Source organism: Pelophylax lessonae (assembly GCF_965119305.1).
Source record: "Pelophylax lessonae genome assembly, chromosome: 3".
Taxonomy (NCBI): Eukaryota; Metazoa; Chordata; class Amphibia; order Anura; family Ranidae; genus Pelophylax; species Pelophylax lessonae.
In genome coordinates, this window is record NC_138770.1 from 12,668,843 (window position 1) to 12,693,358 (window position 24,516).

Below are 24,516 nucleotides of genomic sequence, written 5' to 3' on the forward strand. Positions count from 1 at the left end.
AGGCCCCGATTACTATTTTTTGTACCCCCAAAGGCAGGATGAAGAGTAGGAGGAGTTCGGAACAGGCAGGAGGCACACTGAAGCACCGTGCAATCCTCGGCAGTATGAGATACGCCCCAAAAATTGGAAAGGTGTATCTCACACGTACCGACACAGATTATCCCGAAATTTAATTGTTTCTGCTCCAAAGGTGTAGATTGAATAGCTGAATAGAAAATATGATATCAAAAGGTCTATGTATCTCACACGTAGAGACCCAGACTAGGCCCAAATTACTATTTTTTGTACCCCCAAAGGCAGGATGAGGAGTAGGAGGAGTTCGGAACAGGCAGGAGGCACACTGAAGCACCCTCAAATCCTCGGCAGTATGAGATGCACCCCAAAAATTGGAAAGGTGTATCTCACACGTACCGATACAGACTATCCCGCAATTTAATTGTTTTTACCCAAAGGTGTAGATTGAATAGCGGAATAGAAAATATGATATCAAAAGGTGTATGTATCTCACACGTAGAGACCCAGACTAGGCCCAAATTACTATTTTTTGTACCCCCAAAGGCAGGATGAGGAGTAGGAGGAGTTCGGAACAGGCAGGAGGCACACTGAAGCACCCTCAAATCCTCGGCAGTATGAGATGCGCCCCAAAAATTGGAAAGGTGTATCTCACACGTACCAATACAGACTATCCCGCAATTTAATTGTTTTTACCCAAAGGTGTAAATTGAATAGCGGAATAGAAAATATGATATCCAAAGGTGTATGTATCTCACACGTAGAGACCCAGACTAGGCCCAAATTACTATTTTTTGTACCCCCAAAGGCAGGATGAGGAGTAGGAGGAGTTCGGAACAGGCAGGAGGCACACTGAAGCACCCTCAAATCCTCGGCAGTATGAGATGCGCCCCAAAAATTGGAAAGGTGTATCTCACACGTACCGATACAGACTATCCCGCAATTTAATTGTTTTTACCCAAAGGTGTAGATTGAATAGCTGAATAGAAAATATGATATCCAAATGTCTATGTATCTCACATGTAGAGACCCAGACTAGGCCCAAATTACTATTTTTTGTACCCCCAAAGGCAGGATGAGGAGTAGGAGGAGTTCAGAACAGGCAGGAGGCACACTGAAGCACCCTCAAATCCTCGGCAGTATGAGATGCGCCCCAAAAATTGGATAGGTGCATCTCACACGTACCGACACAGACTATCCCGCAATTTAATTGTTTTTACTCCAAAGGTGTAGATTGAATAGCGGAATAGAAAATATGATATCAAAAGGTGTATGTATCTCACACGTAGAGACCCAGACTAGGCCCAAATTACTATTTTTTGTACCCCCAAAGGCAGGATGAGGAGTAGGAGGAGTTCGGAACAGGCAGGAGGCACACTGAAGCACCCTCAAATCCTCGGCAGTATGAGATGCGCCCCAAAAATTGGAAAGGTGTATCTCACACGTACCGATACAGACTATCCCGCAATTTAATTGTTTTTACCCAAAGGTGTAGATTGAATAGCGGAAAAGAAAATATGATATCCAAAGGTGTATGTATCTCACACGTAGAGACCCAGACTAGGCCCAAATTACTATTTTTTGTACCCCCAAAGGCAGGATGAGCAGTAGGAGAAGTTCGGAACAGGCAGGAGGCACACTGAAGCACCCTCAAATCCTCGGCAGTATGAGATGCGCCCCAAAAATTGGAAAGGTGTATCTCACACGTACCGATACAGACTATCCCGCAATTTAATTGTTTTTACCCAAAGGTGTAGATTGAATAGCAGAATAGAAAATATGATATCCAAATGTCTATGTATCTCACATGTAGAGACGCAGACTAGGCCCAAATTACTATTTTTTGTACCCCCAAAGGCAGGATGAGGAGTAGGAGGAGTTCGGAACAGGCAGGAGGCACACTGAAGCACCCTCAAATCCTCGGCAGTATGAGATGCTCCCCAAAAATTGGAAAGGTGTATCTCACACGTACCGATACAGACTATCCCGCAATTTAATTGTTTTTACCCAAAGGTGTAGATTGAATAGCGGAATAGAAAATATGATATCAAAAGGTGTATGTATCTCACATGTAGAGACCCAGACTAGGCCCAAATTACTATTTTTTGTACCCCCAAAGGCAGGATGAGGAGTAGGAGGAGTTCGGAACAGGCAGGAGGCACACTGAAGCACCCTCAAATCCTCGGCAGTATGAGATGCGCCCCAAAAATTGGAAAGGTGCATCTCACACGTACCGACACAGACTATCCCGCAATGTAATTGTTTTTACTCCAAAGGTGTAGATTGAATAGCGGAATAGAAAATATGATATCAAAAGGTGTATGTATCTCACACGTAGAGACCCAGACTAGGCCCAAATTACTATTTTTTGTACCCCCAAAGGCAGGATGAGGAGTAGGAGGAGTTCGGAACAGGCAGGAGGCACACTGAAGCACCCTCAAATCCTCGGCAGTATGAGATGCGCCCCAAAAATTGGAAAGGTGTATCTCACACGTACCGATACAGACTATCCCGCAATTTAATTGTTTTTACCCAAAGGTGAAGATTGAATAGCGGAATAGAAAATATGATATCAAAAGGTGTATGTATCTCACACGTAGAGACCCAGACTAGGCCCAAATTACTATTTTTTGTACCCCAAAGGCAGGATGAGGAGTAGGAGGAGTTTGGAACAGGCAGGAGGCACACTGAAGCACCCTCAAATCCTCGGCAGTATGAGATGCGCCCCAAAAATTGGAAAGGTGTATCTCACACGTACCGACAAAGACTATCCCGCAATTTAATTGTTTTTACTCCAAAGTTGAAGATTGAATAGCGGAATAGAAAATATGATATCAAAAGGTGTATGTATCTCACACGTAGAGACCCAGACTAGGCCCAAATTACTATTTTTTGTACCCCCAAAGGCAGGATGAGGAGTAGGAGGAGTTCGGAACAGGCAGGAGGCACACTGAAGCACCCTCAAATCCTCGGCAGTATGAGATGCGCCCCAAAAATTGGAAAGGTGTATCTCACACGTACCGATACAGACTATCCCGCAATTTAATTGTTTTTACCCAAAGGTGTAGATTGAATAGTGGAATAGAAAATATGATATAAAATTGGTGATTTATCAATAGCACATGTGAACAGCAGTGTCTTATATCAGTCAGCACTGCTGCAGGCTATGGAGGGGGAAAAAAAAGAAAATTCCCCTTTTAAGTTTGTAATTTTTAACTAGATTAGTACAGACTATGCCACAATTTAATTTTTTTAACCCAAGGGTGTTTATTGAATAGTGTAATAGAAAAAAGTGTATAACTTTTGAAATCACTCAATAATAGCACATGTGAACACAGCAGTGTATTATCACAGTCAGCACAGCAGCACTGAAGGAAAAACGCTGCACACAACTGACTGATAAAAAATACTTTTTTCTCCCTCCTCCTTAGCGGGCAAAAAGATTGTGTTCACACCACCCCACACACAGCAAAATCGATGTGGACCACTGACCCCTGCCTATCTCCAGCCTCTCCCTAAAAGGATCGATAAGATCGGTCACTGCCGGCATTGCAAACCCCCCACACAGCAAAATTGATTGTAGAACACTGACCCTAAATATCTCCAGCCTCTCCCTAAAATGCCCTAATATCTCGCCCTGCCTGCAGCACTCCGACCTGTCCCTCAATTCTTTTCGGACACAATATGATTTTTGCCTGTCTGTCCCTAATCAGCAGCCAGCACGTATGATGTGTGCTCTGTCCCTGTACTACAGCAGAATGACGCAGCGGCGCTCCGTCTCGAACTTATAAAGACTTGGTCACATGCTTCAGATGGCCAATCACAGCTACTAATACATTTGTAGGCATGGCTGGGATGGCTTAAGGCACACCAGTTAAACGCTTGTTGATTGGCTGTTGAAAGCCCGCCATTAAAAGCGCGCCAATACATACAAACCCGGAAATAAAATGACCGAACACGGATTTTTACCCGAACATACAGTAAAGTTTTCGGGTCCGTGTTCGGGTAACAAAAATCCAATTATTCGGTACGAACACGAATAATACAGTCCGTGTTCGCTCAACACTAGTGTCTACTGATGTTAAGTCTCTTGCTGGTCGATAGTGAGTCCTGTTGTATTGCACAGTTCTGGGACAGAGAGGTAAGTCCTATGGATGATAGTAACATGTACTAATCACCCATACCGGCAAGAAAACTGTCAGTGAAAGAAAGCCTATCAATAGGAAGAATCTCCAAGATGTCTGGGGACTGAGAATCGACATCTTGCCCTGTGTCTTCTGATTCGTATGTTTTAGAGACTTGTACACCTGCTTCACTCTCTTGTTCATCTACTTCAGGGATTTCTACACCTACTTCACCCTCTTTGTCTGTGCCTTGTATCCTAGGATCCTCTGGAACCTTTTTCATTCTTGAAGCATGAATCCAGGCTTGAGAATCGGTCATTAGGATTGCAGTTCTTTTTTACGGCAGTCACCACAGTTGGCTTCTCATACGGTGGATCTGTAACCTTGTGCTTGTGGAGTGCTTTAATCACTACTCGATCTCCAGGTTTAAATGGATGTGTCGATTTCTGTGAAGAAATAGGAAAAGAAAGAGGCACATCACCGTAGATGCCATTCAAAAGCTGCATAAGATTTGCAACATATTCTTCCTGAATCTGCTCCAAATCACATGGCATTAATACCATCGGACCTCTTGTCCAAGGTGTGGGCAAGAGTCTTCCCATAAAAATTTCAAAAGGAGACATCAACCTACTGTATTATAGTGTATTGTATTTGTACTAATACTAATAACTGTACTTTGTCTACCCTCAAGTTGTAAAGTGCTACGTAAACTGTCGGCGCTATATAAATCCTGTATATTAATAATAATAATAAATAATAATTTTATCACTGCAACAGTAAAGGGTTTGTGTATGGCCTCTAGAAAATCATTCACCAATGAAGTGTGTGAAATTCCCTTCAGTTGCTACAAACCGTCTTCTTTGCCAGATTTTGGCAAAATCATGTACCACACCGAAAGCATATTTAGAATCCGTGTAAATCTTTACATCTTTTCCTTCAAATAACTGACATGCACGGGCTAAAGCAATCAACTCTGCAGCTTGTGCTAAACAATGGCAAATGGCTATGGCTTCCCACACAATATCTGGGATTTGTATAACAGCATAACCAGTTAAGTATGTGTTGTCATTTGGTCTAGTACACAAGCCATCTACAAAAATGTCTATACTACCTGGTTGGGGATCTTGCAATATGTCTGCTCTGGGTGTGGTATCCTCATGAATAACCTGTACACAGTCATGTTCTTCTGGTGGGGAATCTTCTTCACCTTTAACACCTAGCGTTCCATTTAGAATAGCTATGGGGCCTGAAGTTGCGAAGCATATTTAATAGACAAGTTACTGGTCGAAGTCAAAATAACTTCATAACCAGATGCTCGTTGGGCCGTCATGCGTTGAGTAGTCATATTTTTTAATACATGTGCTGTAGTACATGATGAGTAGTATGTAAAATAGTTTTATGTCCCAGTGTTACTGACATAAACATTTCCACCCCCATCGCGCAAACAGCAAGTGCATGTAGACACGCCGGCATGCCTTGTACCGGTAGAGGAACTACTCTGGAAAAATAGGCTACAGGTCTCATAGCCCCCCCCCCCCCCCCGTGTTCCTGGGCGACCACCACTGCCATGTTTGTACAATTATCTCGAGCATACACATGAAAAGGTGACGTATAACAAGGTAAGCCCAGTGTAAGAGAGGAAACTAAAGAGGACTTCAAGGTTTTAAAGGCATCTGTCAGCTCTTGGGTTCACTTAATTTGGTTGGGTGCCTCGACCTTAGTTGCTGCTCTGAGTATGTGATCATAGTAAGTAGTGATGAGCCGAGCACCAGCACCAGAACACCATGAACAGAGGAAAACTTTGTTAGAACAAACAAACTCCATTGAAGTCTATGGGACTCGAACCTCAAAAATCAAAGGGCCTCATTTTGAAGGCTTAAATGCAGGTTATTGCCCCAAAAAAGTATATGGGGGTCCGGGTCCTGACCTGGGGAACATGTAGCAATGAAAAAAAAGTTTTTAAAAGGAGCAATTATTTACTGATTTTAATGAGGCTTAAAGTGAAACTTTAAAAATGAAAGATTCCTTCAGATATCGGGCCTGGGAGGTCCCCTGAATGTGCCTGTAAAGTAGTGCATCTCTACGATGTATGTAGCCTGCTGCAGCAATACTGACTTTTTTAAAGAAACAAAATGTCATATACAAATATAAATATAAATTTCAAATTGCATGTACTTGTCATACAGGTGCAGAAAAATTGGGCCTTGATTGTTGGTGGTGCCTGAACACCCTAACCCCTCGCAGTTACTCTTGCTGGGAGTAGGAATAGGACCTGCTGGTAAGAATTCCATACAAATTTGAAATCGCATGTACTTGTCATACAGGTGCAGAAAAATTGGGCCTTTGGTGTTGGTGGTGCCCGAACACCGAAACCAGCCCCTCACAGTTACTCTTTGTGGGCGGAGGAACGGCCCTGCTGGTAAGAATTCTATGCAAATTTGAAATCGCATGTACTTGTCAATTGTCATAGAGGTGCAGAACAATTGAGCCTTGGGTGTTTGTGGTGCTTGAACACCGCAACCCCTCGCAGTTATTCTTGCTGGGCGCAGGAACGGACCCTGCTGGTAAAAATTCCATACAAATTTGAAATCGCATGTACTTGTCCTACTGGTGCCCAAAATTGGGCCTTTGCTGTTGGTGGTGCCTGAATCCCGTAACCAACCAATCACAGTTACTCTTGCTGGGCGCAGGAATGTAACCTGCTGGTAAGAACTCCATATAAATTTGAAATCGCATGTACTTGTCATACAGGTGACCAAAATTGGGCCTTTGCTGTTGGTGGTGCCTGAACACCGTAACCAACCCCTCACAGTTACTCTTGCTGGGTGCAGGAACGGGACCTACTGGTAAGAATTGCATACAAATTTGAAATAGCATGTACTTGTCACATAGGTGCCAAAAATTGTGCCTTTGGTGTTGCTGGTGCTTGAACACCCTAACCAACCCCTCACAGTTACACTTGCTGGGCGCAGGAACGAGACCTGCTGGTAAGAATTCCATACAAATTTGAAATCGCATGTTCTTGTCATACAGGTGTCAAAAATTGGACCTTTGGTGTTGGTGGTGTCTGAACACCGTAACCCCTCACAGCTACTCTTGCTGGGCACAGGGCACAGGGACAGGGTGTGCTGTTAAAATGACATACGAAATTTAAATTGTATGCACCTGTCCTACAAGTGCAGAAAAATTAGGCCTTGGGGGTTGGTGGTTGTGGCAACATCGCCACTTACAGAGTATTGTGTCAGGAATGATTGTACAACTGTATTATGTGTGCATTGTATGTGTAAACGTAACCCGAGCAGTACCTGTAGGATTTTGTATTGTGTTAGCTGCTGGCTCATGAATGTGTATTGGAAACCCCTGCTGTCCCTCTGTGGAGACCCCGTGTGGCAAACACAGCCACTGGATATTGTCCTATTGTTTGTCTGGCAGAGTAAGGTATTATGGGATGTTCAGTTTTGTGTGTGGAATGTCTCGAAGAGGGAGGGGTTTTGGCTGAGTGTAATCCCTGTGTTTTTCAATAAACAAGGCAGTCTAGTGTTGACCTTCAAGCCATGTGTCTGCTGGTTATTATAGGGTTGTTAATATTATACGCTACCAAGATTATTGTATGCTCTGCCTGACTACCAGTGGAGATATCGTGGATCGTACTGCTACTCCGCTACAATTGGTGGCAAGCGACGGGATCTTTATCCACACAGCGAAGCAGCGTTCGGCAGTATTCATGCGAACAAAGAGAAAAGAAACCATTCAGATGAAACCGGAGTTCGGCAGTACATAAAACTACACGAAAGGCTGGTGAATGGGAACGGATTATACACGGGTAAAGCGGCAGACATTGAAAGCATTGCTGGAGGCAAGATAGCAAGCAACAAAAACAAGGCGACACTGATCGAAGAACTCATGGAAGAAGACAGAGCAGCCATGGATGCAAGGCCAGAAACAAACCGAGAATTTGAACTGGAATTTCTCAGCAGGATAGCGTTGTATCCAAGTACCCCATCAATGGAAACCCATGAACGGGTCGCAGCGGACGTACATGAATACATCATGGCCAAAAGGGGGCCCCAGCCACAACCTCTCCAAGTACACCCAACTCCACTCAGCATGCCGCAAGGTAAACCCAAAATACCGTACCAGGCATTTAAAAACTTCACGGACACGGAGGGAGAAATAGATGGGTATTTGCAAGACTTCGAGAGGCTGTGCCAGTTACATAACATTGACCCAGAGGATCAGGTACAGATATTGGCTGGGAAATTGTCTGGCCGGGCGGCCGATGCGTATCGGGCAGTCCCTAATGCCGACATCCGGGACTACCAGAAAGTTAAGCAGGCGATTTTGACCAGGTATGCCATCACCTCCGAGGCATACCGACTCCAATTCCGGGATCTTAAAAAGCAGGACCAAGATTCCCACACTGAGTTTGCCCATCGTTTGCACAGGGCGGCCACCGGATGGTTAGATGCAACACAAGCCACTTCACGAGAGGATGTTTTGCAATTATTATTGTTGGAGCAGTTTTTCCGGAGACTACCTCAAGAAATGCAGCTCTGGGTAAGGGACCGTAAACCTTGCACCCTTCCAGAGGCTGCCAAATTAGCAGATGAGCACCAAGACACTAGACGGGAACAACGACCACCGCCTAGGGTAGTTGCCCAGCAACCCTATCACCGACCAGTAGTCACCGAACCAGCACACCCGCATTCAGGAGGAGGTAACAGTCAGTACCCCAGGTACCAACCACGAGCCCATACCCGGTGCCATCTCTGCAACGAAATGGGGCACATACAGAAAGACTGTCCCCGGAATCGTCCTCGTCAGCCCTGGCCGAATCAGGGCTACACACCAGCACCTCGAGCCGCGGTACACTGTTACCAAGCAGCCCCTGCATTACAACCCTCCACAGCAATCCAAATGGAGGAACCCCTGGGCACCCTACATGAGGTTAACCCCATCCAAGCGGCATCGGACAATCGACAAAACCACCGACAAGCTGTTCACCTGGAGGGGAGACAACTAGAAGGGTTACGTGACTCTGGGGCTACCATCACGTTGGTCCGGAATCACCTTATTGCATCCAGACAACTCACTGGGGATTCTGTAGCTGTGCGAGTAGCAGGGGGAGCCATTTTCAAAGTTCCCACTGCGAAAGTACACCTGAATTGGGGAGCTGGGTCAGGGAATGTGGAGGTGGGCATGATGCAGGATTTACCCGCAGACGTTATTTTGGGCAACGACCTGGGGGAGCTGACTTCAGCTTTTGTTCCCCAATCTACCATCCACGAAGCTTATTCGGTTGTTACCCGGCAGCAGGCTCGCACCACAGGACCACTACTACCACAGACGGGGCGAAACTCCTCCAAACACCAGACACCCAGATTCTCGTCACGCAGTGGGGTACAGTGCCACAGGTGCAAGCAGTTTGGGCACTATCAACGAGACTGTACCCAGAGCAGGAACCAAGCTGCGTGGATCCGACCAGGGTCACCCCCTTCAGCACGGACAACGGTCCCCTACTATCCCACAGAGGTTTCCCCAGTCGTACCCAGGTTCAAACACACCGAGGAGCAATGGGGTACCCTTCATGAAGCTGACCCGGTGCAAGCCGCTACAGAGAATCAACAGCATCATCTACAGTCGGTCCAGTTAAATGGAATGCCCGCTCAAGGTCTCCGAGACACGGGAGCCACTCTCACCTTGGTCAAGCGACACCTGGTTCCAGATGCTGCCCGAACCGGAGGCTCAGCAGTGGTACGGATGGCAGGGGGAGCAGTACACCGACTACCCACTGCGAGGGTCCACTTGAATTGGGGTGCCGGGTCAGGTCTGATTGATGTGGGGTTGATACGGGAGCTCCCCACCGACATCTTACTGGGGAACGATCTAGGCCAGTTGCCCTCAGCGATCCTGCCAGTCCAGATCCCCGGCCAATATCCTGGAGACCTACTGGCCTTCTGAGGTCCAGACGCTTCAATGTTTGGATTAAGAACAGTATTGAGCCCGGTTGTTGCACTGGAGTTTGGTGGTACAACCTTATGACTTTACTATTCACTACCGCCCGGAAAACAGAATGGCAATGCTGACGGGTTATCGCGACAAACTGAACTGGAAAAATGATCTGTGAGTATTCCCCGGACATCCCCAAGCCGATCCGTTATGGATCAGACTGTGTATGCCGGCTTGGTTCTGGGGGGAGCATTGTGGCAAACATCGCCACTTACAGAGTATTGTGTCAGGAATGATTGTACAACTGTATTATGTGTGCATTGTATGTGTAAACGTAACCCGAGCAGTACCTGTAGGATTTTGTATTGTGTTAGCTGCTGGCTCATGAATGTGTATTGGAAACCCCTGCTGTCCCTCTGTGGAGACCCCGTGTGGCAAACACAGCCACTGGATATTGTCCTATTGTTTGTCTGGCAGAGTAAGGTATTATGGGATGTTCAGTTTTGTGTGTGGAATGTCTCGAAGAGGGAGGGGTTTTGGCTGAGTGTAATCCCTGTGTTTTTCAATAAACAAGGCAGTCTAGTGTTGACCTTCAAGCCATGTGTCTGCTGGTTATTATAGGGTTGTTAATATTATACGCTACCAAGATTATTGTATGCTCTGCCTGACTACCAGTGGAGATATCGTGGATCGTACTGCTACTCCGCTACAGTGGTGACCTTAACGAAAAACATTGCTGGAAGCTAGCAGAATAAAGGTAGAGGAATAGGATAGGCAGCATAAAGTCTTCAAGGGATGGTAGACCCCTAGCAAATTCAATCAGTTACATCATCATCAGGGGCTTAATAGCTGCTGTTGATCCAGGACTGATTCCTTTTGATAAACGTCAGCTGGTCAACAGAGTCTGTGGACAGATGCACACTTTTGTCCATCACAAAACCTCCAGCATCACTGAACGTCCATTTGGAAAGCACGCTGGAAGCAGGACAGGCCAGTAGCTCCATTGCATATTGAGCAAGTTCTGGTCAGTTGTTCATCCTCAATATCCAGTAACCCAGATGATGCTCAGCTGGAAATGTCTCCAAGTCTGCTCTTGCGCCTAGATAATCATGCACCATAAGATGGAGATGCTGCCGATGGTTGCTTAAACCTAACAGCCCTGGGTGCTGCTGAGGACTAAAGAACTGTTTAAAGGCATCGGTCAGCCAGCCGCCTTCTTATCACGTACCTTAAGCTGAGCCTGAACGGTGAGGAAGGCCTCTCTTACGCCTCTGACTCAGGGCCCCTGATAGTGCAGACAGGAGGCGCCGGAGTGTAGAGTAGCACGAGTGCCTAATGTAAGCTGGAAGCAGGATGGTGTCCATGGACAGGGATAGCCAGGTAGATCCAGTGGATAAGCAGGTGTGCAGGCAACTAGTGCTGGAGGCAGGAGTCAGGATAGCAGGGTAGGCTGGCAGAACCCTCACTGGCCAGATAATCAGATTGGGAGAAGACAGGAGCGTGGTGAGACAAGCCGGGTCGTAATTCCTTTCTGCGGGAGACAGTTTGCGTGAGAAAAAAGCAACGGGATGTAACAGGGCCTTGGCTCCTTGGCATTGGGATAATACTGCTCCAACTGCTGACTCAGAAGTTTCCAACTCCAGGACGTAAGGTAAAGCAGGGTCAGGGTGTCGGAGCACAGGTGCGGAAGTAAACAGGGTTTTTAGGGTTTCAAAAGCGGTTTGTGCCTCAGGAGTCCACTGGAACCGAATACCCTGTCTGGTCAGCTGGGTGATAGGGGATATAATTGCAGAAAAATTCTTGATGAATTTCCTATAAAAATTTGCAAACCCCACAAACCGTTGTACCCCTTTCTTGTCTGTGGGGGCCGGCCAGTGTAAAATGGCAGACACCTTTTGCGGACCCAGGAATTGAATGTCCTGTCGGCCAAATTCACACTTTTCGGGTTTTGCGTACAAGCCATGTTGCCTGAGTCGGGCCAACACACTCCTTACATGCCCATGATGATCCTCTAAGGTAACAGAAAATATCAAGATATCGTCAAGATATACGATGACAAATAAGTCCAGAAAGTCTCAAAAAATGGCATTAATGAAATGTTGGAAGGTGGCCGGGGCGTTACAAAGTCCAAAGGGCATTACAAGGTACTCAAAGTGCCCAAAACGAGTGCGAAATGCAGCCTTCCACTCGTCGCCTTCCCGGATTCGTACCAAATTTTATGCTCCACGTAGATTGTTATATTCTCTGTGTTGTGAGAGACACAGGACTCTTGTCTGGAACAACAGATGTTTATTCAGGACTCACTGTACACTACAACATGCATTACAGGACAGCTCTGTATATCAATGCATCCCTTACATGTCTCTAAGATGGCCACTCTGCCCCTTGACCCTTGTCATCACTCCTGGGTGGAGCCAGCCTTAAAGAAACAGTACACGTGAAACCCTTCAGGTATAACACCTTCCTTTCATCCCTAAAAAAACAACAACAAAAAAAAAACACAACAAAACGAGAACAGGCATAAAACAGTAACTAATAATTATCCCATGCAGTCCTCCAACTCAGGAGATTTACATGGCTTCTTCCGCGTCCGGATGTGAGAACAACTTCCAGGGATGCTACGGGGAGAAAATGGCAGCGGATCACTTTCGGCGGGCCATTGATAGTCTCGTAACCGGTCTTGCAGCTGAAACTGGTCAGGAGGGCGACAGCGTCGTTGAGGATGGGCACCCAGGGCCTTGGGGCCGGAGGAAGCAGGGTTGGTCGGAATGGACACCGGCGGGGCCAAGAGGGGATCCCCTAGCTCAGAGGGTGAACAGACCTCTGGACCAGGGCTGGAGGGCTCTGTTGGAGCTAAGTTCAAAAGTTCAGAGTCCCCCCAAGCATAAGTCTCAATGCAGTAGGAGCATATCCTTGAGACACTGGAGGTGCAGCCAATGTCAGGGATTTGGGCAGCTGAGAACAAGGATGCAATTGGTCCGCATGCCGTCTGCAAATGGAACCATCTTCCAGGCAGACCCTATACATTTTGGGTCCCAAAGTCTCTGCGACGATAGCAGGAAGCCAACGAGTGTTGGAAGCACCAAAGGATCTAGAACATACCTTTTGCTGGGCTACAAACCGGGGAATCTCGTCGTGTTCGACCCTCTTGCCTTGGGACTGCCGTACATGTTCCTGGACCGTTTGAGGGCGGAGCATGTCCAAAACAGTTGATGGCTGCCGACCCAAAAGAAGTTCAGCTGGAGTTTTCCCAGTGGTTGCATGTGGTGTGGTTCTGTAAGCAGAAAGGAAGGAGTCCAGCTGCTGGGGTGACAGGGACTGTTGTTTACTTGTAGCCACAGTAGCTTTGAAATAGCGTTTGAAGGTCTGTACAAACCTTTCTGCTTGACCATTTTTAGCCGGGAGGTAAGGTGCGGTCAACTTGTGTTTGATGTTGTGGGCAGTCAGGAAACTCTGAAACTCCTGGCTTGTGAATTGTGCACCGTTGTCTGTGACAATTTCTCTGGGGTATCCAAACGTAGCAGCGAGATGTAACAGTATGGAAATTGTCGCCTTAGTCGTCGGCTGGGTAACAGGAATGACCTCAGGCCACTTTGAATGGGCATTAATAATGATCAAAAAGGTGTGTCCTCTGATTGGGCATGTAAAGTCCAAGTGTAGGCGAAACCAGGGAACCGTGGGCCAAGTCCAGGGCTGGACGCACCCTCGAGGAGGGTCTCTTGCAGTTTGTGCACATCCAGCACACACATTCACATATGTTGTGATATCTGAGTCTAGGTTCGGCCACCACACATAGCCTCGGGCCTTTTGTTTCATACTTGTGCCCCCGGGATGACCAGTATGTAGCAAGTCCAGAATGTGTCTCCGGAGGGTCTGTGGAACGATCACTCGATCTCTCCATAAAACACAGTTGCCAGCCACAGTTAATTCCAGACGCCTACGGAAGTAAGGTTCATAATCCTGTGTGACAGTTGCAGGCCAACCGTACCGTACCCAGGAGAGTATTGTCTTAAGGAAGGTATCCTTGGCTGTATGGGCTGCTACATCCCCAGAAGACAGAAAGGACAGGCTGGTGTAACGACAACTCTTGACTGGTGGAGAAGAGTCTGTTAATGTCCTTGTCAGACGGGACATGGCGTCCGCATTAGCATTGGCATCATGGTTGCGATTCTGGATTTTGTAGCTATATGCTCCCAAGAATAGGGCATAGCGTTTGGATACGGGCCGCAGTCGTCTGGGAGATCCCTTTGTCAGGGCTAAAGATCTGAAGGAGTGGTTTATGTTCTGTCAGTATGGTGAATTCCCTTATTAAGTGTGGGGGGGGGGGGGGTGGGTGCAAGTAGCTGGTTTTGCCTAGGGCGCAAAATAGTCTAGCACCGGCCCTGGGTGGGGGGTCAGCCTGTCAGTGCTCAGACCATACGCCGCACACTGCATCAAATTGGTCTGCATGGCTGTCATCCCAGAAGGAAGCCTCTTCTAAAGATGATGCACAAGAAAGACCGCAAGCAGTTTGCTGAAGACAAGCAGACTAAGGACATGGATTACTGGATTACCATGTCCTGTGGTCTGATGAGACCAAGATAAAAGTATTTGGTTCAGATGGTGTCAAGCATGTGTGGCGGCAACCAGGTGAGGAGTACAAAGACAAGTGTGTCTTGCCTACAGTCATGCATGGTGGTGGGAGTGTCATGGTCTGGCGCTGCATGAGTGCTGCCAGAACTGGGGAGCTACAGTTCATTGAGGGAACCATGAATGCCAACATGTACTGTGACATACAGAAGCAGAGCATGATCCCCTCGCTTCGGAGACTGGACCGCAGGGCAGTATTCAAACATGATAAAAACCTCAAACACATCTTCAAGATGACCACTGCCTTGCTAAAGAAACGGAGGGTAAAGGTGATGAACTGGCCATGCATGTCTCCAGACCTAAACCCTATTGAGCATCTGTGGGGCATCCTCAAATGGAAGGTGGAGGAGCGCAAGGTCTCTAACATCCACCAGCTCCGTGATGTCGTCATGGAGGAGTGGACGAGGACTCCAGTGGCAACCTGTGAAGCTCTGGTGAACTCCATGCCCAAGAGGGTTAAGGCAGTGCTGGGAAATAATGGTGGCCACACAAAATATTGACACTTTGGGCCCAATTTGGACATTTTCACTTAGGGGTGTACTCACTTTTGTTGCCAGTGGTTTAGACATTATTGGCTGTGTGTTGAGTTATTTTGAGGGGACAGCAAATTTACACTGTTATACAAGCTGTACACTCACTACTTTACATTGTAGCAAAGTGTCATTTCTTCAGTGTTGTCACATGAAAAGATAGAATAAAATATTTACAAAAATGTGAGGGGTGTACTCACTTTTGTGAGATACTGTATATTCCACTTTATCAAATGCAGGTTTAGAGTGCTGAGAATAGAAGATTATGTTTTTTACTTGAACTAATGGTTGAATCTTATTTAACCTAAATATAAAACTTAAAAATAGGTTCTGAAATATTGGATTGCAAAGGTATTATATTGTAACATCCTTTTTTTACTCAAACATTTTCCTTGTACCTGCCATGGCTGCCAATGTTGGGTTCTAGTCCCAATGATCTTCTTGTGTACATATGTATCATGAAGGGCGTATGCCAACACATAAGCTGCAGAGTACAAACTGAAAGTGTAGTGAAAGTTCTCCACATCGTAATGTGAGGGATCCAGAGAACGGAAACTATAAGACTCTCTACATGCGATATAATCTGAGATATTCACTAGAGATTCAGGCACACAAGAGAATTGTTCATCCCATGCCTTGAGTAACATGGGGTTATCAGGATATTTCTCAGGGTTCATATCAAGCAGATAATCCTTTAGTCCTGGAATATTCCCTCTGTGCAAATTGACTAGAAGAGATCCATTAAGACCAATGTAAGGCAGGTAGTTGTTGTATATCTGAAATGATCCAAACAATACAAAGGTTCTCCTTAAAGATGAATACTTGGCTACCTCTGTGACTAAACTTTTAGTAACTGAATTACTATACAGTATTACAACGTTGCAGGTTGATCGTGAGAAACTTCCATATCCTTTTTCACTGTAAGTCACGCCAGACCTGTCATCTAGAGTGACAGCAAACTCAACACAAATCTGGTTCTGTATCAGAAGAGTTCTCAGTTCTGTATTGACTCTCTGACTGTCCTCATCATATGAAGACGCAATGCCAACCCAATTCCAGCCAAAATGCTTCAATAAGAGGATGACGGCTGTAAACTGATCCCTCTCATCAGGGACAGTGCGAAAAAATGAGGGGAACTGGAACCTTTTATTGAAGACTGGATTTGATGCACCGTAGCTGATCTGTAATAATAAATCAATCAAAGAAAATTCAGATCCATCAAAGCACATCTCTGGAATCACCATTTATATATTTATCATATCCCCTCTTAAGTGTCTCCTTTCTAGAGAAAATAAGTGTAATGTTTGCAATCGTTCCTTTATAACTGAGGTCCTCCAGTCCTAGTAATGTTGCTCTTCTCTGGACTCTCTCCAGTTCCAGCACCTCCCTTCTGAGCGCTGGAGACCAGAACTGGACAGCATACTCCAGATGTTGCCAAACCAGGGTTTTGTAAAGTGGTAGAAATATAGTTCTAACTCTGGAGTAAATACACTTTTAATGCATGCTAATATTCTACTGGCATTGCTTGTTGCAGCTTGGCATTGCATGCTATTGCTGAGTCTATCATCAACCAGAACCCCCGGATCTTTTTCCATCCTAGATTCCCCCAGAGGTTCTTCCCCGAGCATTTAGCTTGCATTCATATTTTTAGCCCCCAAATGCATGACTTTACATGTTCCTACAATGAACCTCATTTGCTATGTGTTTGCCCACCCCTCTACTTTTATCCAGGTCCTCCTATAGACTTTCTATATTCTGCTGTGAAGTTATTAACATGCATTGTATCGTCTGCAAACACTGAGATTGAACTATTTATCCCAACTTCTACATCAGAGGCCTAACTAAAACCTTTAGAGCCCTATTTCAAGAAACCATTTCCATTTCCCCCCAACTCCCCCCCCCCCCCATCTGAGCCCAGGACCCTTTCCACTGATCCCAGGGTCCTTTATTCCCGTGACATGTTGCCAACACCGAATTAATTTTTTTTTTACTGACAAAGCATTAAAAATGCACTGATGGAGCACATTTTTTTTACTGCACTTCTAAATCAGTGCCCTCTCCCCACATCTCTGCCCCCCCCCAGAGTGCCCTCCCCTACATCTGTGCCCCCTTACACCAGTGTCTCAAAAGTGCTCCCTTACATCCTTCAGAGCGGCCTCTTACATCTGTGCCCCCAGAGTGCCCCCTTACATCCTCCAGAGTACCCCCTTACATCCTCCAGAGTGTGCCCTTAGTACTACTGTATTAAGGGGCACCCTGGTGGATGTAAAAGGGCACTCTGGAGTTGCTAAGACAGTATTTCCAGAGTGCCCCCTACAGAGAGCCTTGAGGAGTGAAGGCTGCCATTGATCCATGCTATGCGGACCAGCCTGTTCCTGTCATGTCAATGTTCGGAGGAGCGGAGCACACCACCTACTGCTGACCTCATGGTCGCCCTATTCCCATCCTGCTTGCTTTCTCCCTGCCACAGCCCCAGCATTCACCTGGTATGTTAATTTTACCTGTGGATTACTGGCTCCTTGTCTGTGTCACTTCTTTCAGCAGGTGCACATCTTTGCAGTGAAGGGAAGGGAGGAGGGGAGTCCAGTCTGCACACTAAACATCAGCCTGATCCCTGGGACCGGACACCACATCCTTCTCCACTCAGGTCAACCACTATTTTCCTAGCCAGGGATTGGGGCTTCCACACTGCCACTGCTGGACCCACCCCCTGTAGCTCGAGCAGTAGCAGCAGTCAGGCAGTTCCGAGCCTAGAGTACAGCCATAGCACTCTTCACCAGTCACGAACATATGGACAGGAAAAAGGTAGTTGGTTTTTACAACACAGATTGGCCCCTTTTTTGGCCTCCTAAGGCCCCCCACAGTGGCGGAACGCCAGGGCCGGTCGCAAGTGCAACCTTTGCAATCCTCGTAGTTCTGCCACTACTCATTTATGAACAAGTTAAACAGGATTGGTCACAGGACAGAGCTCTCGTGTACCCCACTTATAACTGCAGACCATTCAGAAAATACGTTATTTATCACCACCCTCTGGACTCACCAGTAACCAGTTTTCTATCTAAGTACATACTGTATACTATCGTCAACGCCAATAGACCTCAATTTGTGAATAAGGCGTTTATGGGGTACTGCGTCAATTGCTTTGGTGAAGTCTAGGTACACCACCCCAACTGGCCCTCCTTTATCCAGATTACAGCTCACTTCCTCATAGAATGTTAATAGGTTGGTCTGGCAAGAACAATGCTTTATAAATTCATGCTGATTACTGCTAATAAAACTTTTCTTGCCTGGATATGGTCCATTATCATTCCCTTTAATTGTTTACAAACTCTTCATGTTAGGCTGACTGGCCTGTAGTTTTCAGGTATGTATCTCAGCCCATTCTTGAATATTGGTATCACAATAGCTTCACTCCAGTTTGCTTGTACTATTCCAATCAGCTTTGTTTGGGCATTAATGTCCTAAAGGACCTGGCCCTATCACATTTGCTGTCCAAGATTGAACAATTGGGTAGGCATGCATGGCACTGTGACCTGTGAGTTGTTTGGCTCAACATGACCCGGTCCTTCAAGGCCTACCAGCGAGCAGCAAGATGACAGACAGAGCAGATGGTAGTTGTCTGCACCCCCTTCAAGAGATTGTCTGGTTTCTGCCTTTTGGGGCCCACAAAAAGCTGCAAGGAGCCACGGTAACAGGGGACTCCGCAAGTACTTTGGGATCGCCAAGGGGAGGGGCCTACCCGCGGGGATAAACCTTTAATTTTAAGGTACACTAGGGAGTGGTCAGACCACGGTATGTCGCTGACACCACCCGGGATTACACCCACTATTCGGCACCCCACCACACCCTGGCTAGGATTGACCACATTTTTGTCCCCACCACGGATGTTCCGGCGGCTGTCAGGGCGGTGATCAGGGACATACCGTGGTCTGACCACTCCCTAGTGTACCTTAAAATTAAAGGTTTATCCCCGCGGGTAGGCCCCTCCCCTTGGCGATTGAACGAGTCTCTTCTGAAAGATCAGGCTCACAGGACCATGATTGACAAACTGATCCAGGAATACTTCATTACTAATGATTCGCAGGACATATCTCCCTCTTCCCTTTGGGGAGCCCATAAGGCAGTGCTCAGAGGTCATCTCATACAACTTGGGGCTAAGATCCAACGGGAACGCAAACTGGACATTGTCCGCCTAGAGCAAGAATACAAACGCTTAAGCAGGGAACACAAACACCGCCCAAATTCGGCCTCCCTGCAGAAACTTGATGAGATAAAGTTGTCCCTGAACTTAGCTCTGACGGCTAGAGCCGAAAAGAGTCTACGTTGGCAGATTGCCCGCCTACTTGCTTCGCAAGACAAATCTGGACCCAGACTCGCTTCCAAACTATCACCAAAATACAGAGTAGTATCTATGCCCAAAATCAAATCTTCTTCGGGCGAGCTCACTAGCAATCCTAACAAAATGATGGCCTCATTTCACTCCTTCTATTCGGCTCTTTACACGGACCCCAATCCCGTTAAGGGGGGTGTCATAGACTCTTTTATTGGATAGCGTACCCCTCCCGCAAATCAGCGGGGATCATCTATCGAAGAACCCTTTTCAGAGCAAGAGATTCTGTTGGTGATCAAGTCTCTACGCACTAATTCCACCCCAGGCCCCGATGGCTTCACTAATTTTTACTACAAGTCCTTTGCGGATACCCTCGCCCCCCATCTAGTCAGATTCTTCAACTCCCTTAAGGGGTCCGCTCCCCTTGGTCGGTCCATGAATCGGGCATTTATATCGGTCATCCCCAAACCAGGAAAGGATCACTCGGAAGTGGGTAACTATCGGCCAATATCCTTAATTAATAATGATCTCAAGATTTTAACAAAAATTTTGGCTAACCGTCTCTCCAAATTCATTCAATCCTATATTCACAAGGATCAAGTGGGATTCATCCCAGGCCGTCAGGGACCAGACCAGATTAGGAGGGTGATCGATGTGGCTACCCTCATGAGATCGGGATGGGATGGAGCTCCTCCTCGAGAGGGCTTTCTTCTTTCGCTAGACTTGCACAAAGCCTTTGATTCCCTCTCTTGGCCCTTTCTCTTCTCCACCCTTGCTAGATGGGGCTTTGGACCATCATTTCTAGCCGTACTGCGGGCGCTGTACTCCGAACCCTCTGCACAGATTAGGCTACAGGGTCTATACTCTGAACCGTTCACAATTCACAGAGGGACCAGGCAGGGATGTCCCCTGTCCCCCCTCAAATTTGCCATAGCTCTTGAATCACTTGCCGTGGCTATTCGCCTTCACCCTGACATTCACGGTATACAATGTGGCCATACCACTCACAAATGTGCACTATTCGCGGACGACATACTTTTGTTTGTCACTTCCCCACTTATTTCGCTTCCCAACATCTTGTCCCTCCTCAACAACTTCGGCTCTGTCTCTGGACTGAGAATCAACATGAACAAATCACTAGCTTTAAACATCAACCTCCCACCCCCTTTGGTTACCCACCTCCGGGATCATTTCCCTTTCTCGTGGCATTCTGACTCGATCCCATATCTGGGAGTGCACATTGCAGCTTCCATTTCTGAGTTACGCGCGAACAATTACGCTCCATTGTATAGGAAACTCAAAGCAGATTTGACAGAATGGTCCAAATTCCGTTTGTCTTGGCTCGGCAGAATCAATGCGGTCAAAATTACCTTACTCCCAAGCTTACTGTATTACTTCCGAGCTCTCCCTATTCCAGTGGTAAAGTCCCAATTGGCTTCCCTCCAACAACACATCATAAGATTTATTTGGGGTAAGAAAGGTCATAGACTGAACAAAAGCACACTCCTCAGGTCTCGTAGGCAAGGTGGACTCGGAGTCCCAGACATATGGAAATACTACCAAGCGGCCCAATTAGCTCAATTCTCTATCATTTATGCTAAGGGAGTCAAGCCGGATTGGGTTTATATGGAGAGACAGGCAGTCCCTCTCCATACTATTGATTTTCTGCTTTGGCAACCACCTTCCTCGCGGCCTCCGATACTGGCTCCTACTCTCTCGCATTCATTTACACTCTGTGACTCAGTACACAAAACAAATACAGTTACCTCATCCTGGGGTCCCCTACAGCATATCTTCAATAATCCTGATTTCCCCCCGGGGAATGATATCAAAGCATTCAAATGGTGGACGGACAAGGGTCTCTATAGGATCGGACATTTCTTTGATGCAAAGGGCCCTTTTACATACTCACATCGCCGGAATACGCTGGGAATGCCACCTGCAGAGAGATTTCGATTTTCTCAGATCTCACATTTCCTTGCTAGGGTCAAATATAGGTCCAGGGATCCCCTATCGGTCTCTCCTTATGAACGGTGGTGCTCTAGAATACAGGGTGTCAAGGGGGAATTTCGCTTATATATGCATCCCTGATAGACACGGCTGTCAAGACTTCATATATGTTGAAATGGGAGCAGGAACTACATATAACCTGGGACCCAGCGGTATGGCACACTTGCATTGCGAGAGCCACTCGCGGACTCCACATTGTGAGTCTCATGGAAGCCAATTTAAAAGTCCTTATGCGATGGTATATGGTACCTGCTCGCTTGGCGGTGATCTTCGCCAACTCCCCCCCTGTATGTTTCGGGGGCTGCAGCCTTTTGGGCACTCAAGTTCATGTTTTCTGGGAGTCCCCAGACTCCGTAGCTTCTGGAATAAAATTTTTCGCACAGTGCAGCGAGTCACGGGGGTGCGGATAGCGCAATCTCCAACATACGCCCTCCTTTGCCATCACATTCCTCAAGTTCCTTAGAGCACTCAAGCCCTTATCTCATATATTTTTCTAGGGGCTAAACTTACCATTGCTAAACATTGGAAACAACCCACTGTTTCTTTCCTTTCCGCGAAACGCAAAATCTCCTGGATCATGACCCAGGAGAAGATGTTTAGCATTTTGGAAGACTCCACAGAAAAATTTGAATCTATATGGGAACCCTGGGCGGCATTCGTCCACATCGCGCTCTGATCTAGGTCTACAAGAACGGACTTGTTGGCGGCGGATGCTCTTTTCCTCGGTGGGTTCGGACCATTGGATCATCTTCTCTTTGGACCCCTCTCTTTCCTCCTCTGCTTTCTCACTTTTCCACCCTCTTCTCCTCCTTGCTCTTCTTTCTTTTCTTCCAGTTTACTTTTGTGTGATTTTTGCTTTCCTTCTGTTTGTTATCACAGTTTGTAAGGTCTGATTAGCGACTAATCAACTCTGTCTTTTTGGTAGTTTCGGTTCATGAATGTTTCTACTATGGATTGTACACGTTTTAGATATCTTCTACCTTACAGGAACTCTAGGGGGCTGATGTCCGTACTGGTATATCTCTGCCTCTCTCCTGCTACTTCTCCATGGGGCACAACATGTTCCCTTTTGGGGTGCCCCAGGTGAACTGGCCCATGCTCCTGTTTAGACATCACCCTGAATAACACTATTTGCCTCTATGTGTATTGTAGCGGATAACGCATTCCTCTGTTGAGCCTTTCCACAGCCTGGATTTGTCATTGTTTGGGACTACCAAAACTGTGTTTCCTTAGCTATATTGAGAGTTGATTCATCTGTAACCTTACAGTTTGCTTATTATGTGTTTGAAAGTTGTTTTATGTTATCTTTCTTGCAAATTCAATAAAACTATTGAACTAAATCTTCATATTTCCCTGAGAGATATTTCTGACAAATATTACTGTCCCATTTGAAGTAATCCAAACCATTAAGTATCTGTCTTTCAATCTCAGTGATGGTGAGTACCGTCACATATCTTCCCCCCAAAGGTAGACTAACCAGGTACCAGATCTCCAATCGGTCTTTGCCTGAGTTAGTCGGTTAACAAGTCCCAAAGAGTCAATCCATTGTGGCAGCTTCGTTGACAAAGTTCCACATTGTTTGTAAGTTTGTCTCGGCAGGGCACATGAAGCTCTCATAGCCGATCAGTCTGTGGAAGTCTGGTTTGGGCAGGCCAGACTGGGCTTCTTGGTCACGGGTGACTTCGACATAAGAGGAGCCTAGTGGGCTGAGAGAGGGGTTTTCCAACCTCTCTAAGGTAGGCTGTGTTCCACTAACCCTGTCAATGTCTGCACCCACCCAGTACCCCAAACAAATTGTCTGTAAAACAGCGTTACTCCCCCAGCCAACCTCTGCCCCTCTCATAGAACATACCCTCCACTAAGGATAAGCGTGGACTGGCCCTTCTCCTGGGAGTCCTTTCAGCCACTGGAGAGAAGACAGGGTGGCGGGGCTCACCTTGTCAGGCTGTTGGGGATCTGGGCCGACTGTCCAGCATCTCTGGGTTATAGAGGTGAAGACTGCAGTCCCATTCACTTCCACAGGAACTCCATCTTTTGTTAGGTGAGGGCAGAGTGAACTCAAATAGGTAGCCAATCTGATTTCCATTCTTGGCCACAGGAAAGGGTTGTCTTCAGTACGTGTGGGGCAGAGGTCGTTGACTCTCTGTCCAGCTGCCAGCGCTTCAGCTGGGTGTAGAAGCTTCACTTCATCAGCTTGTCGCTGGGGGGGAGGGCCGATTGTCCCAGCTTTCTGGAACTCTGTAGCTGTTGCGGGTGCTGGGCAGAGGTTGTTAGCACCCTGCCCTGTTGCCAGCACTTCTGCTGGGGACTCTACATTATCCTCTCTGGCTAACTGTTGGGGAGGGAGACCGACTTCCCTCGCTCCCAGACTGTGGATCTTTCACTGGGGAGGAGGGATGACCACCTTCTTCTCCGAAATGTGTAGCTGTCATTGGGGAGTTGTCATGGTCTTACCTTCTTGCTGTTCTACTTCGTTTGACATGTGCTGGCGGCCATCTTGGTTTCTGGGTTTCTTGTAGCCTCCCACCCTGCGGCTCCTCCTTCCCACTGGGAGGAGCTGGATGCCTAGCTCATATATATAGGAGGTCTGTGGCTTCAGTTCCCTGCTTGGTCCTCCTGTGTTCACATGCTTCTAAGACTGCTGCTGCTTCTGGTTCCTGTTCCTGGCTTCGTCTGACTACCCTGCTGGTTCCTGATCCTGGCTTCATCTGACTACCCTGCTGGTTCCTGATCCTGGCTTCGTCTGACTACCCTACTGGTTCCTGATCCCGGCTTCGTCTGACTACCCTTCTGGTTCCTGATCCCTGGCTTCGCAAAGACTCTGCATCGGTTTCGCCATCCGTTTGGACTTTTGCTTTATAGCTTGTTTTTCAATAAAGCTTTCTTATTTTCACTTATCTGTTGTTGTATGTCTGGTTCATGGTTCCGTGAC